Below are 15,192 nucleotides of genomic sequence, written 5' to 3'. Positions count from 1 at the left end.
AGGGTACGGGATCGAAGTTCCAGGGTTGACGTTGTAGGCCACAAAAACCTCCACCACGTGTAAAGGTGTTCATTAGCCACCAATGGTTGGGCCAGCCATCAACGCAGGATACGGACTCTCAGCACGAGTGGTGTTCCCCGAATAGGACGCTGGAGAGCTTGACCCACTAGAAAACCCTGGAGGAGAGGGCCCGCTGTAGTTTTTCTCCTTTTTGATACACACTGATAAAGAATACACTATATTAGTAAACCGAAAACCTTGGAAATATCAGACAGAAGAGAAATCGACTGACAGTTTGGGACATGCGTTCTGACGTCGGATTCTGAGACAGAAACAACGTGAGCGGTTTCGAAGCATGCGGTAATGTCGAATTATTAAGACACAAAAAATATCGATGCCCGTACCGGCAGAGAGGTATTGATATGAGCTTTGGTAACGGCAGCCGTGATGCCATCTGGGCCGCCAGAAGAAATGATCTGAGTGCCTCAGGCATTCCACAAAGATGGTCCAAGCCTACTTTGGCATTCAGTGATGTGATTCCCATCAAAGAGTAAAAGATTGCATATATCTATATATATATATATATATATATATATATATATATATATATACATATATATATATATATATATATATACATATGTGTGTGTGTGTGTGTGTGTGTGTGTGTGCGCGCGTGTGTGTGTGTGTGTGTGAAAAATGCACAGCAAAAAAAGCTGGGACTGCTTGCGTTTCTGCACTACAGAAGTCCAGCCCACGAATACAATCTCTACGTTCGCTGCTCGAGCACAAGCGAACGTGTCTCGAAAGGTCCACAGGCCACTTGGAGATGCTCCTCTTGAAACACTCACTGTTAGACAGGATCCCGTTTATAAGGGTGATTACAGAAGGACCAGAAACGACGGAATTTATCCACCAATTTCGTAGGCCCGAGAGTTAAGGACTTTTTCTGGGGGCGCTATTTATGCTTTAGGGTGGCTCTAAGTTCTGCAGAGAACGGATAGGGAAATATACGTGCTTGGGCTTGAATTGGGGATGTAGGTATGCGTATCATTGATTTTGATCTCGGTGGACTGATCGGCCATGTTCGTCGACGTCGCATGTACTGCTCACGTGCGACTAATTAGCTATAGAGACAAACTGGAATAGGCTCACATAGTCACCAGTCGGATTTTATCACGAATACAGAAGAAAACATAATTTGGCTACCCGGAAACTGAAAAACAAAACCCTATTCCAGCTGCCATTTGAGGTCCATCCTAATTCATCCTTATTCCTGTAGGCCCTCCAGCTGGCGCAAATGCGTTGTTAAACTAATTGAATGTCTCAAAGTAAAATGTGTGAAATAATCATTAAAGCACGACCTTCACACAACCTCCAAACATGACAGCATCGCATTGCAATTCGAATATACGAGAATACCTAATTATTTTACGCAGAAACTCATACGCAAACCTCATTTTCAAGCTTCTGTGGCAGAACTGTTGTTGGACAGCGTTTCCCATAATGCCGATTAGGGTCACAGCACACGCTCTGCTGCGGCAGATGGAACGGGCAGAGTATTCACGCATCAAGGACAGCTATATTGTGTGCATACGTTCATAACGCGCGCACGCACGTGTGCGGAAGTGCAGCATACATCTTCATTCTTGTATACGCTCCGCCTGGCCCGATGGCGCTACTGAACTAATGGAATTTCTTAAAGTAAACTGTGTCACAACATTCGAAAATTACGACGTACACACAGCCTACAAGCATGATCGCATCAGACTGTAATTCGAATATATGAGGAAACATTATTCGTTTACGCGAAAATTCAAACACAAACCTCTTTTGGACTTGCCGTTTATGGCTGAGCACGCTAAAAAAATCCCGATCAAGTAGACGCTGATCGCTTCGCTATAAAATTGCTAAAACGTGGTTTTATGGCCGTTTAGAGGTTTGTCAACGTCTTTGCATTCTATTTCTACAAGAACGCTGTATGAAAGGTGTTTGACGCGTTTTATGAAACGCTTGAAAGGTTTCCCTGCTTGCGTTGAATGAATGATAATGAAAAGGAATACTGACACGTGAACTCGTTTATCGTTTACGGGTGAGCGCTTTTACCGTCCACGAAATGTTATCGCTCAACGCAGGACGCGTCTACATGTATCGGAAGTTTCTGGAACGTTATCGATGCTTCTATCCGCTGTCTGTTGCCGCCGAACCTTGTGTAATCTGATTGCATGTATGCGCGACGCGAATGGCGTGGAACTTTGTGGAAGGCATGCGGGTCCAAGCGAATACTCTGGAACATTCAACGACTGATCTATAAAAGCCGACGCGCTTGACCCGCTGTTCAGATTTTCGACAACGCCGACCGTTTTCGCCGCTATCGTTGTGCAATAAGTGTAACCTGTTTTCGTGGGCACAGGCTCGCCCAATAAAAGTTAGTTTTGCCTTTCACAGTATTGCCACTGTGTTCTTCATACGTCACTCCACGTGACAATATATAGGTGCAATTTTATGAAATTAGTGCGGCTTAACGTTTCACGTGTACGAAAGATTTGAAGCGTGTAGATTAATTAGGTGCTTTCAAAATAATTTCTTAGTACTCGTCTTCAACCAAACTTATTGCATTGGCAAAGGCATGCAGTTGCTTTTCCCCAGTTTTCTTGGTTAACTATGCGAGGCATGGAATTTATATTTCGTTGATTTAGAAAGCATATCATGAGTGATCAAGAAATAAACTTTTATTCTCGGTAGAATATTTATACATTTTATAAAAGGTTACTCATTCAAACGTTCCAGAGTGTCACATTGCACAAGATATCAACTTCAAGTTCAGCGAAAATATCAAAATTGCAAGTGTAAAGTTTGGCGCGAAAGTTATGTTTCTGGCTTTATTAGATGCATTGGAAATATTTATTGAACCCTAGCTTTTTGTATTTAAATATATGATACGAAGTTTTACTTGCTTTCTCCGGCATATTTGGTGAGCAATACAAGCCACCTTGTCTATATTTGACGAAATTTAGAGGAAGGTTATGTGCAATGTGTGCGTAAATTTGAAGGTGTGTAGGTCAGTTACGATCTTTGCAGTAAATTACCTATGCAATTGCTCGACGCATTATGAGCATATTTTATAAGCAGTGGGAAATTAACCAGGGACATCGGCCTAACTACAAACGCCACCATTATCATGTTGAGAGAGTTTGGAGGGAACGCTACGGCAAATTCATTTGCCATGGTTTAGTGCATGTGGATGAAATGCTACAAAAATTTTTTCAGTAAGTTCAGCAACGTTTCACTATGTCTCGAGGGAACTCTATGCTACACAAAGTCTAAATGTTGTAGAAAAATGGAGAATTTTAAGTGCGACATCTCCCAAAATTTAAACACGTCCCTGTCCTAAATAGGAGTGTTACAAATGATAATCGGACCCCCATCTTTCCCACTATTTCTGCACATGATGCAAAAAATTTACTTTATTTCTTCACTGTTCTCGGTAAAATATCTACAAGCCACCTTTCTTGTATTTGACAAAACTAAGGGAAAGTTTATGGTTAATTTGTGCAAAGGTAAAAGTTTGTGGGTTAAGAAAGGTCCTTCCAATAAACTACGTCTGTAAATAGTTCAGAGCTTTATAAGTGTGCTTTACGAAAAACACTGAATTTACGCGCTGCCCTAGATCTGTGAACGCAAATGAGATTGAATTTTGGAGAAAACGGGGGAGGGGTGGCAACACAGGCAAGCTTCTGGCAAAGTGAATTGAGTATTAATAAATTACTGCCGTTGTAAGAATTCCGTAACACATTAAGGAAAGCATTATGTTCGCGCAAGGCTTCAAACGGAACAGTCATGTATGGGGAACTTTTTATCTAAAGTTGTGAATAAATTTCAGGCAACTGACTCAATGCAAAAGCTCAAAAGAAACAGCTTCGCTGGAGACTGAGTTCTCATTCCTATATGTCGCACAAGCGTACTGTACTTTTTGTGTGAATTACGGTCAGACTCTGTCACTGCGAAAGGTATTGTAGTAAGCGGGAACAGGACAGAGCACATGCCACTGCACAAGCAGGTTTTAGTGAGCACAACAATAGGCAAACTAGACGAAACGGCGTTAGCAAATAGTTCAGGGGCCTTGACACGTAGACTTCGCACGTTCTGATAATAGGTGGCTAAACTACACACTTTTCCCAACTTTGGTCAATTCAGTGACATAGAGAATATGATCGTGCAGGTCAACACAAGAAAGCTTGGAAAAGCAACTGATGAGACACATCGATGCGCCATCAAGACATTTCAAAACTTCGTCGTCCGCAACCATACGGAAAGAAAAATACGAGCAGTACTTTGTTTTCAGACCGTGGCAAGAGACAGTGTCAACACTGACAGACTAAAGGTGTTTAGCGAGGTGTGCAAGGTTGGCTTGTGGGGAGAGCTTCGTCATAAAAGCTCAGTGCACTTCCACTCTGTGAAGAAGGATGACCAGCGAAGTTATGTGGGCCCCTTAACGGCTAACTGCACCTCCACCACGGGTCGGCCCGCCATCGCACTGTCTTCGGGATAGGCGCACGTACGGGGAGTGCTTAACGCCTGCTTTGTTTCTGTGCAGTGCTGAGATCCACCAAAAAGAAATTTCAAAATGTGAAACTTTGGAACCGCTGGCTCCTCCCATATAGCCCACAGGATGGGTCCGCGAAAATTATTGTTGTCTCTTTCCTGAACGGTGGCGAATAATTACAAAATTAATAATGAAAATTTGGAAGACGCTTAAGCATAGCCTTTAAGAGTAGAACGCGATAGCATTCAGAGATCCTTGACTGCTTCTCACGCTTCCTGGTAACTGCATTTTACGTAATCGTAATGTTCACCGGAAAGCCCTGGCGGCGAACGCTACGAACGAAGCCGGGCTTTCTGGTAGAAACGCGACTTCTTGCGTGGGCCGCGATGTGGCGGAGGCGAGTGCCATAAGGAAGTGTTTCAAAGAAATGGGCCGGGATATTCAAGCGCCAGCGGGCGCAAATGGCGGACGCCGTGGCCGGTCTATGGCTGGTATAAACGCTAGAAAAGGGGTTTAATTGAGTTTTCACGTAACAGAATTATGTTTTCTCGTATATTGAAATTACATTCCGACGCTGCCATGCATGTAGGCTGTGTGGAAGTTGTAATTTACGATTTTTCTACGCATTTTAGCTTGAGAAATACAATTAATGGACGGCCTGGGTATGGGTGGTTCGAAAATATTTTTGCCGAAACGGCGTCCGACGCTCGAACCGGACGCCGACGCGGGACGCCTACGCCAGCGCTGGATATTCTGCGACATGGGGCCCTTAATGCTCTCGCGTTAAAATGCTATTTCCGGCACACACTGTCCGCAATAGCCTTGCTTGAGCTTCGCTTGCGCTTTGTTTGCGTAACCTTAGGCTATTGTACGATTGCGAGAGCAAGCGTACAATAGCGTAAGATTGGGCTAGCTGAACTTTTGCACGCATTTGTATCACGCTCGGGGCACTGGCCGCGCGATTGAAATTCAACAGGCCTGTTCTTAGGGCGGCTATATTCGCGCCAAACAGTGCCACGTAGGTTTCGTGGAATAAAAAAAAACTTGTAGTCGATTTGTTAGGCTTCTTACAAGTGATCAGATGCTAATATGGTGGTGACAAGAAGTTTACTCCTCAGCTCTCAAGGACGAACGAAACGTTTGCGCTGGCTTAATTACTCGTTCGCACGTAGTCGTATTTTTTAGTACGTAACACTGAAACTTTTTCTCAGTTGACTGTTTCTTTCTCGCGCTCGTCGTGATAACCGTGTCGCTTAAGCATCTTCACGTGTTCTGTTGGCGTTTTTTTTTTTTTGTGTGTGTAACCGCGATTGCCAAAGTAATCGTATAACTGCGTACCTTTGGAAAAACAGAACTTTTGTTGGCATTTTTATTGGGACCTGAGAATTTTCTGTATGTGATGGCCCGCCGGGTTGTTGAATTTAACCGCGCCTGTATGTAAGGCTGGTGTTGTTTTGGGCTAACAGTGCCGTGCACATTGTCGGAATAACGAAACCTTTGGGCGATTTCTTAGACGTCTGCTTATTTACACGTGGACGGATGCATGCTAGTGTGGTGTTAAGGTCAACTTCAAGTCAAAAGTGTCGGGGCGTCAAAGGCGTCAGTTATGAGTAGGATGACACATCCCCACGCGCGGAGATTTGGCTGCCTGCCGATGCTAGAATGCCGGCGACCAGTTCTGGAAGCGTTGCCCATCAATTAAAAAGGAGGCGAAGCTTGAACTACACAGGCGACTTTCAAAGCCAGGCTGAAACTGTCCAGGTGCAAGAAATAGAAGAGAAGTAGACACCCTAGGAAGTCTCGACAGCGGCACAAAAGAAAATAATTAGAATACTGAGAGTATCAAATGGAATTACATTAGGGAAATCACACGCGCTCTTATGAGGTTTGGATTGATTTATAAAGTGTTTGGAAACACTACAACTAGTTAAGTTATAATGTAGGTTATGCATGCTATATTAGAGTGTCATTTGTATTTAAGAGATCGGATGTTTGTTACCCGGGTAATTGCTGGATAGAATATAAGGAATGGTTCAAATGACGGTATTGGGTGTTACGGAGATTGTTACCACGACATGCATAAAAATGGATAGAACAATAGTGCTCTTAAAGATGCTCGCTCATATGTTGTCATCATTGTTGTCGATGAAATGCTAAGAAAGTATCCAAGTTAAGGCTGCGTGAAAAGGCATATGTTTGTCATAAGGTACTTGTGGGGAGAAAAACACAGGTATTATTTTGCCATTTGAAGAGTTTGAGGTGCAGATTATGTAATGGGCGAAGTCATTGAGTAGATTCGTTTGAAGGCTGTTGCAAACTGCTCAGTGTGGTGGAAGAGGTGTGTAGTAATGCAGTAGGTGTCATAAGTGGTTTAAGTCTTGGTGTGAATGAATGTACGGCCATGTGCTACATGGACAAGTGGTCTAAGTGTTGTTTTGATATAGCAGTGTGCGACAATCACTTTTTGGTGCTCAATAGTGAACTCTGTAATGTGTGCAGTGAAGTGAATACGTGAAGTGTGGTGTGTGTATACAGTGGTGCAAATCACAAAAATGGTGAAAGACGTCAAGTGCTAATGTATGATTGACATATGAAAACCGCGGAAACGTCCAATACAAAGAGGAAGAAGCGGCTTCTCACATATAAAAACTCTTGAACGTGGGCATAAAATGTCATGAGCCAAGAGAGAAACAGGAAGAAGAAGAAAAAGCAGAAGACATGAAAAGGACAAGAAAGCACGAGGAGGCTGTGGAAGAGATAAAGAAAGAATTCTGAGCCATTACACTCTGTGAAGGTGGTTTACCAGCGAAGCTAGTTAGCACACGACATGGAGGTGACGCATAATTTTCAACAAAGGCACGAAGTCATTTATTGTCTTGATGGGCGGGGATCGTGACGAAAGGTACACACACTCATTTATTGTCTTCATCGGTGCTCATTATTTCACTCGCAACTGCAATCACATTATTTGATAGTTTCAAATCGATGCACGTACACTGCTGGGTGTTCGGTTGGACCGGATCGCTGTGGCATCGTTCTTAATAATGTATAATGATATTCTACTACCAGTGTAAACAGCTTTCACGTGTGATGCTTTTAAACATCTCTTATCAGTGTACTTGTCACATGTCGCCATGTACGTATGGTCTCCTGGGCCCCGTCAAGCTTTTTCTTGCAGCTTTTAGCCCAGGAGTCCAGCCAGGATATGTTCTGGTAAATAAAGAGATGTAAACTGAATTGAATCGCAAGGGATATGTTTGCGACACGGAACGCGTAAACTGCGTCAAATTGATGCCTGTACGCCGCTGGGTGGTCGGTTGGGCCGGATCGTGTGGAATCGCAAGGGGTATGTCTGTAACACGGAAAGCGTACATCCATATTGAAATCACCGACGTCAACAGGTGTAGTGTCATCGCAACTGATTCACTCAAAGTGAATAGCCATGAACATAACAGAACTATGAGTCATTGTATTTTTCTTTTGCTTACGGGAGTATGAGACATACCGCTATTGCTCACGGGGGTATCAACCACTGATAAGGACAGCTTTCTACATGCTTTTCTCTATGTGGTATCCACAAATAAAAAGAATTTAAGCACTGTTCGCTTCACTTCCCAGAGTGCTTGTAGCCTCTGCCTTATGGGGCTATGAGCCATTGCATTTTCTGCTTGCTTACGGGAATATGAATTCTTATGGGTGTATGAGCTATTGATGATGATAGTTTTTGTTCCCGGGGAACAAGAATGCATGGAAGGCTAGCTATATACAGCTTCGCAGCAAACGAAGTGGGAAAATACGAGAGTGTCCAATTAGAAAAAAACGGAAGAGATGAAAGAAGTGAAAACATGCACGCGTGACTACGTGCCAACGCGAAAAACCGACACGTAGCAGAAGAAAGCAGCCCAGCTAGGCTCTGGAAAGACGGACAGGAGAAGGAGCTGGAGGCCGGACGGGACGGATGGTGTGTCGAGATGGCGGCAAGCAAATGTAAGCTGCGCTTGATTTGCCGCAGCTGCGATCCGTGAGCTGGGTTCGCGCCACACCGGAGACCTCAGCTAGAGGCTGACCGGAAGTGACCGTTTCCGGGATTCCCTGCAGCTACCATCAGCAAGCTAGCGGAGTCAGCAGGGCGATCGTTCGTCCTCGTTCGTCCCAGCACCCTGCCCGCCTGACCAGGCCAAGTGGGGATTGAACGACGGAGACAGTGGCGTCGAGTCCACGACGCATCGGCGGGCCCAGTGACGTCTTGTCGGAAGCAGCGACGACGACGTGACGTGGAGACGTTGGTGGACTCAATGTAAATAATTTAGGCTTGTCAATGCGTCATACCTCAGGGCTTTGAGGAATGTGTGTCATTAGGTCGCGCTTTACATTGCTGGTTTTGAGTGGTTTTCTTGTATGTTTGATTTTTTCAATTGTCTGTCTTACACCGGCGACTTGTCCCTCTATGTCTTTAGTTTGCCGAAATTTGCATCATAGATACAATGCTAGTGACATGTGCGGAAAAGTCGAGAAGTGCTGAATGTTTGCAGCCAGAATGGGAAGGACCCGAACGGTATTCGTAAGGGTGCCTCCGAAGAAGGAGGTCGGGCACGCAGCAGTTTTGTTGGGGCTGATACACATGGAAGGACAGTTTTCGCAGCTAATACATGGTTTGTTATTGGGGGCCCAGTTGTGCACCTTTAAAGAGCGTACTTATTTCAAACGCATACCCTGAGTATCGTCATAATGTTGCAGTGGAAGTGTTAACTTGGAAATATAAACACATTCTGCGAAGATGCATTAGAAACTTCGTTTTCAGTTAATTTTTTTTCCTCACTACGGTTTTTAGTATCACAGTGACAAATATTTTTGGTGGAAGCTAAAGACATCTGGGCAGTTTAAGCATACCGGCTGCACAAAGCACTTATGCCACCTTTTCAACTTCCTTGCATACACTCACGCGATGTGCTCTTTCCATAAACAAAAAGGAGAGATCAAAAGCTAATTACAGTTTAATTGACTCAGTGCGTGCTGCTTCTCAAGCAGCCATCGTAGCAATGCGGGTATACACGCTTGCATGCGTACATCTTGCATGATGCAGGTTCTCATATGCATAAACGTATGCATGAACGTATGCATGACGGTGTTCTGTATGAACACCGTAAATTTTTCTCACTTTCTCCCAGACTAATTTACTTGTTGTGTGACTGTTTATCGAGCTCACATATTTCACCCATGATGTTCTTTTTGCCATCCGTCTTTCCCTTTTAGCCTCACTACGCTTTTGTTTAAAAAAGAATAAATTTTCGAAAGTTGGGTACCTGCTTACGAGACCATGCACAGTTTTGTTTCCTACGAGCTTTATCACATGCATCATTCCACCACGGTTTTGGTCTACGTGGAAGCTTCCCTTGTGAAAGTGGTATCGAGTTTTCAGCTGCATCTAAAATTTGTTTCGTTATCGCATCACATTAGTCGTCAATATTGAGTGCGATGACCTCACCAATCCTTATTTCAGAGCTTTCCAAAAAAAGAGACCAGTCTGCTTTACCCAGCTTCCATCTCTGTCTTCATGCTGGCATTGTTGGAGGCGCGTCGATCGGCTTGAGTATTATAGTAGTGGTCGCTGCCACGTGGGTTTTCCCTCACGTCTCAAGTAAGGAACCTAGCAAGTGACCGCGTGCCACAGCAGAGGTCAATGCTTGACGTAGATTGTGATATTGCAATAAAATATGTTGGCTTTCCATCATTAAAAAAGTACACATTGCAGTTGTCTAAAAAGTCTTCTATCATTTCCCCCCTCGCGTCAGTGCGGTTACGGCCCCAGATGTTGCTATGAGCATTAAAATCACCCAATAAAAGGAAAGCTTCTGGAAGTTCTTTCACCAGATTTTCTCATCCTTTTCTTGTGATTTTCTTACCTGGTGGTAAGTACAGGGAGCATACTGTTATTGTTTTTTCTATCTGAACATTTACTGCAACAGCTTCTAAGTTGGTGTTAAGCTTCACTTCACGTACTGGGACTCCTTGAGCAACCCCTATAGCGACTCCTCCTGATGCGACTGAAGACTGTTCCCTATCTTTTCGAAAGATGCCATATCGAAGCAGAAATTGTTTATGGCAACCTTTCAAATGAGTTTCTTGCAAACACATAACAGAAGCCTCAGCATCCTCGAAAAGATCGTAAATGTCATCAATATTAGTTCTTAAACCACGTCAGTTCCACTGCACAATAGTACCCATAATTGATGATGTGGAATACCAAGTACTTCACGAAGAGATTCTATGTAAACGGTCACAAAGATGGCATATGTAAATGAGCAAGAAACTTGCTAAAATTCTTTTAGGTCACGTAATGAGGAGAGAAGATAACCGATGGTCATTCAGGGTTACGGACTGGATTCCAAGGGAAGTGAAGCGTAGCAGGGGGCGGCAGAAAGTTATTGTGGGCGGATGAGATTAAGAAGTTTGCAGGGACAACATGGCCACAATTAGTACATGACCGGGGTAGTTGGAGAAGTATGGGAGAGGCATTTGCCCTGCAGTGGGCGTAACGAGGCCTATGATGATGATAATGATGATGATGATGATCCGGATAACGCCTCTGCCTTTTGGCTCAAGGTCACTTGAAGGTCACCCAGAACGGCAGCTAAAAACGTTTCATGCTCAAAAATTCCTGGTGTATCTCATCTACGTGAATGCGAACCTGTATAAGCGAGTTGTCACTCTTTGCGGAAGTACCGAGGTTCTGTTTACTACAGATCTTATTGGTGAGTAATCACAGACGCCCTGGTCATGTGGCCGCGTCACGCTTACATTGCAGATTGCGTTGCTGGCAGAAATTCACCACCAAAGCCGTACGAATACATATCTGATCTCCGCCGTGAAGCCGGGAAAGCGCAACGTGATTAAGGAAATACGGATTGGTGGTTATGAAAGCTGCGCTATTATGATGTCGCCTATTCATGTGACGTGTGCGGTGTGCGTCAGGTAGCTGTTACTTTCTAGTCATACAAAATTGTGTGTCGAAATTCTCAAGAGTAAACGCGAGGTACCTGAAAGGAAAGTTGAGTTGATGTGGACACCGGCTCACTCTGGGCTAGAGGGCAACGAACTTGCCCACCAGTTCGCCCGAGAGATGGAACACCGGGTAGAGGAAGGTGAGCCACAGTCCATAATCAGTTATAGGGACATTACGAACCATTACATGACGGAGAGGCGCCATTACCCCGATCCTCACAAATTGCTTAGCAGAGAACAGCAAGCGATCTACAGGCAGATATAAGCAGGAGCCTTCCCGCACCCTTGCCTTCAAAACAAGATGTAGCCGGAAAGGTACGATAAGGAATGTAATTTCTGCAAGACTCAGGTAGGCATGCTACAACACGTCATTGAATTATGCGATTTCGTCAAGGCAATGCGATTTCGTTATGCGATTTCGTCAAGACTACCCTACCTCATCCCTCATCTACATTTGCCGAGCGATGGGAGACCTTGCTAACCAGCCCCGCCCTGGTCATTCATCCTGATCTCCAGGAGCCAGGCGGCTACAGAAGCATATGGGTCCCGTGAAGTGGGAACCACTTCCATCGACGGCGTCTGAGAAGATGTCGAGCTCGGCTCAATAAAGTTGTCTCTCTCTCTCTCGAAGCAAAAGTTCAGGACTCTGATGGCTGGCTGCGTCGCTGACTGATATTGACGACACCTACAGCTTGTCTCTCACTTTCTCTAGAGCACTCCCGTCTTGCCATTTAAGCTCTCATCAATAACTTCGCTGTAAAAGAAATGTATGGGAACTATCGTACATAATTTGCAGGGAAAGCGATAATTCGTTCTCGTATTTTAGCTTCAACACATCCGCGTGCTGCGTGTACTTTGACAGGTCCGAGCGGCTGTTCTGTTGTCTGTACTTGGAAGGCATTAGTAAGCCATGTGTGTTTCGCTTTTGACACCAATTTTAGCTCTGAGCCTGGCTGAAATAGCACGCCTTTTCATAGGGAAGGTACACAAAAGGACATTATAGAGCACCTCAACCGAGCTTAGCAAGCAAGACGCCAACTGTTAGTACGCACATGGTAAGCCACAGCAGAAGGCACATGCACGTGCCGGCGCACATTATCTCTTGCACAGTACTATACAAAACACAATACTCCTTCGTTCATCAGCCATATAATGCCCTTGCGCTAATGAAATCCATAAATCATCGCGTTGTTCATTTCAAAGAAAAAGACTGTCATCGTCATCATGCTATTTTGCCTCTACTGCTGGACGAAAGCCTGTCCAGCAATGCCCATTTACCTCAACATATAGCCGGCAGTCTGTGCTCCTTCCCGGTCAATTCCCTAACCTCATCACACTACCTAATTCTCTGCTGTCCTCGACTGCTTCTCTGAGAGAGTGCGCGCTGACTGCAGACAGCAAAATAGCTGCACGCTATGAAATGGCAGGCATCTGCTCTTTCACACTTTTCTCCGCAAGTCCTACCATAAGTTTTGCTATTCCTACTGCCTTATTGAGGAACGTTCATTTACTCAGCATCTCACCTCGACTCGATGGTGATGATGAGGGTGATTTATTGGCATCTCCTTAGAAACGGGGCAGTGACAAATAGTCACCTAGCTTGCTTGAGTTAATCACGTATGCTACAGATGTTTTTCATTCAAGCATGTTTGTGTACGTCTCCTTAATATTTTTTCTCTCCCTCAAAACTTCTCCACCTACCTTGCATCACTACCTATGCTTGCAACGTATCCGGTAGTATCAATTCTGTCCCTGATTTTTTTTACACAATTACTTGAAACATCTCTTGCTTTTCTCCACTGCCGATCGGCTGTTGCTCCCGTCCACTTTAAATGCTAGCGCTTCTAGAAGGGGTACGTTACCTACGGGTCTCACTGTCTGAATCCCTTCGCATTCTAATAGGATCAGCCGAGTGATCTCCGTATTTTTGCTTGCATGCTGCAGGAAAAATACGGCAACTTTGCCTTGAGAGACGGTTAGATACCGCATAGGCAACGACAACAACAGAAAACATCGTTACAGCGTCCATGCAAAAGCATTACTGTCAGCCTCGAACTCATGGCCGACGCACAGGGCACATAAAAGTACAAAGTCTCTACTCAGGCAAACAGAATTTGGGTATCATTCTGGCTGTAGGAAGCCTTTGCCTAGGGAGACAGTTAGGTACCGCGTACACCAGCGGCAAAGAAATTGAGCTTCACCGAGTCTCAACTACTGTTCTTCAAGATGGACCCATAATATCACCTGTAGTTTGCACATTCTGGAGTACATTGCTCTATTTGACTGCCGACATCTTTCTGCAATGTTGCGGAAGCACCACAAAACGTAGCTAACGCTGTAGTAGACGAGACTAGCAAACCAATCTCGGTGCTGTGGTAGCCACACAGTGGACATTCCAAATACTCATGCAACTAACTTCCGGAAGGTGCGTGCTACAATGCATTCCTTTACTATATGCGTGCTGGTCTCTGTTTGTGCGCAATGTATGCATTTACGATTCGCCAACATTAACCAGCGTTCAAGCTTATCTCTTGTAGGTAGAATGGTTCCTGATATTGCCAATGAAAATCTTTCACTTGAAAGGGAAAATAGGGAGAAAGCACGAATGTCTTTGTTTGTGTAGTAGCTGTCCCTGGAAGCACAACTGTCTCACACAACGTTTCACAAAACCTGGAAACTGGTGTCGCACGCTCTTTGTATTTCTTAGTTGTACAAGCTGGCTTCGCAAGCGCGCAGTCGCCGCGTACTGCGGTGCTGGCGTTACCGCTTTCGGAAGCAAGTTCCCTGTACTCTGCAGTATAAGTGGACGACGTAACGGCCCAGCCAAAAAAGGAACAGTGGCCTACGTGGGTACTCATCATATTTGATCTGGTACCTTGCTGTATTAGGCAACCAGTTCGACCCTCAAATATCAAGTCATTGCCCTTTGTGTTGTGCAGATTTTCCCTTCTAATGTCTTTTTTGTCATTCTTCTAAATCTCCATGGTCCTTTTTGTTTCCATTCTTTGCATCCAATATACTGTCGCAGTTTCTCTCACACTCTTTCAGTTGACTCGTGGTTGCCTATATAAAGTTTCATTTACCCTGTGCTTGGTTGCCAACTTTCCTTACCTCTCTCTCCATTTCGTGTCCACGCTTCTCAAGTACAGATACTTCTCCAGTTTAATGGATGGATGGATACAACTTTCTTGTACGTCCGGCAAGGTTTAACGCGACCCGGGCTCAGGTCTCCCACGGGGGAACGTCAAGGCCCTGCCTCAACGCCGCCTCACGGGCTTGCTGAACTGCCCACGTCTGGATTCCGAGGTCTGGGCTTCGCAGAGCGGCGGCCCACCTCGACGACAGGGTGTGCGGAGTAACTGCCATCCCTCCTATAACTACATTGCACTCCCAGAGCATTTGTTTGAGTGTTGTTGGTCCTTCCTTGCACAATTTGCACGTGTCGTCCTGATGCTTACCTGGGAAGATACGTTTCAGACGGAATGGATTAGGGAAGGTGTTCGCCTAGAGTTGTCGCCAGGCGACGGCCTGCCTCCTGTTCAATTGGGGACTCGGCGGTAGGTATATCCTTCTGGCGTTCAAATATGCACTGGTTATGTCGTTGTATCTGGTGAGCCTGTCCCGTTCTGCTCGAGAAGCGTTCG

The 15,192-nt window shown here is 44.9% G+C and overlaps 1 protein-coding gene across 1 annotated transcript in view; it reads right to left on the bottom strand.

Moving 5' to 3' along the window:
• LOC126535345 (epoxide hydrolase 4-like) overlaps positions 1–15,192 on the bottom strand; it is a 191,403-nt gene that overhangs the window by 99,200 nt on the left and 77,011 nt on the right. The gene's annotated exons all lie outside the window — the stretch shown is intronic.

This window comes from Dermacentor andersoni, chromosome 7 (genome assembly GCF_023375885.2).
Source record: "Dermacentor andersoni chromosome 7, qqDerAnde1_hic_scaffold, whole genome shotgun sequence".
NCBI classification, from domain to species: Eukaryota; Metazoa; Arthropoda; class Arachnida; order Ixodida; family Ixodidae; genus Dermacentor; species Dermacentor andersoni.
The sequence above is the reverse complement of the archived record's forward strand: the minus strand, read 5'-3'. Positions and strand labels throughout refer to the sequence as shown.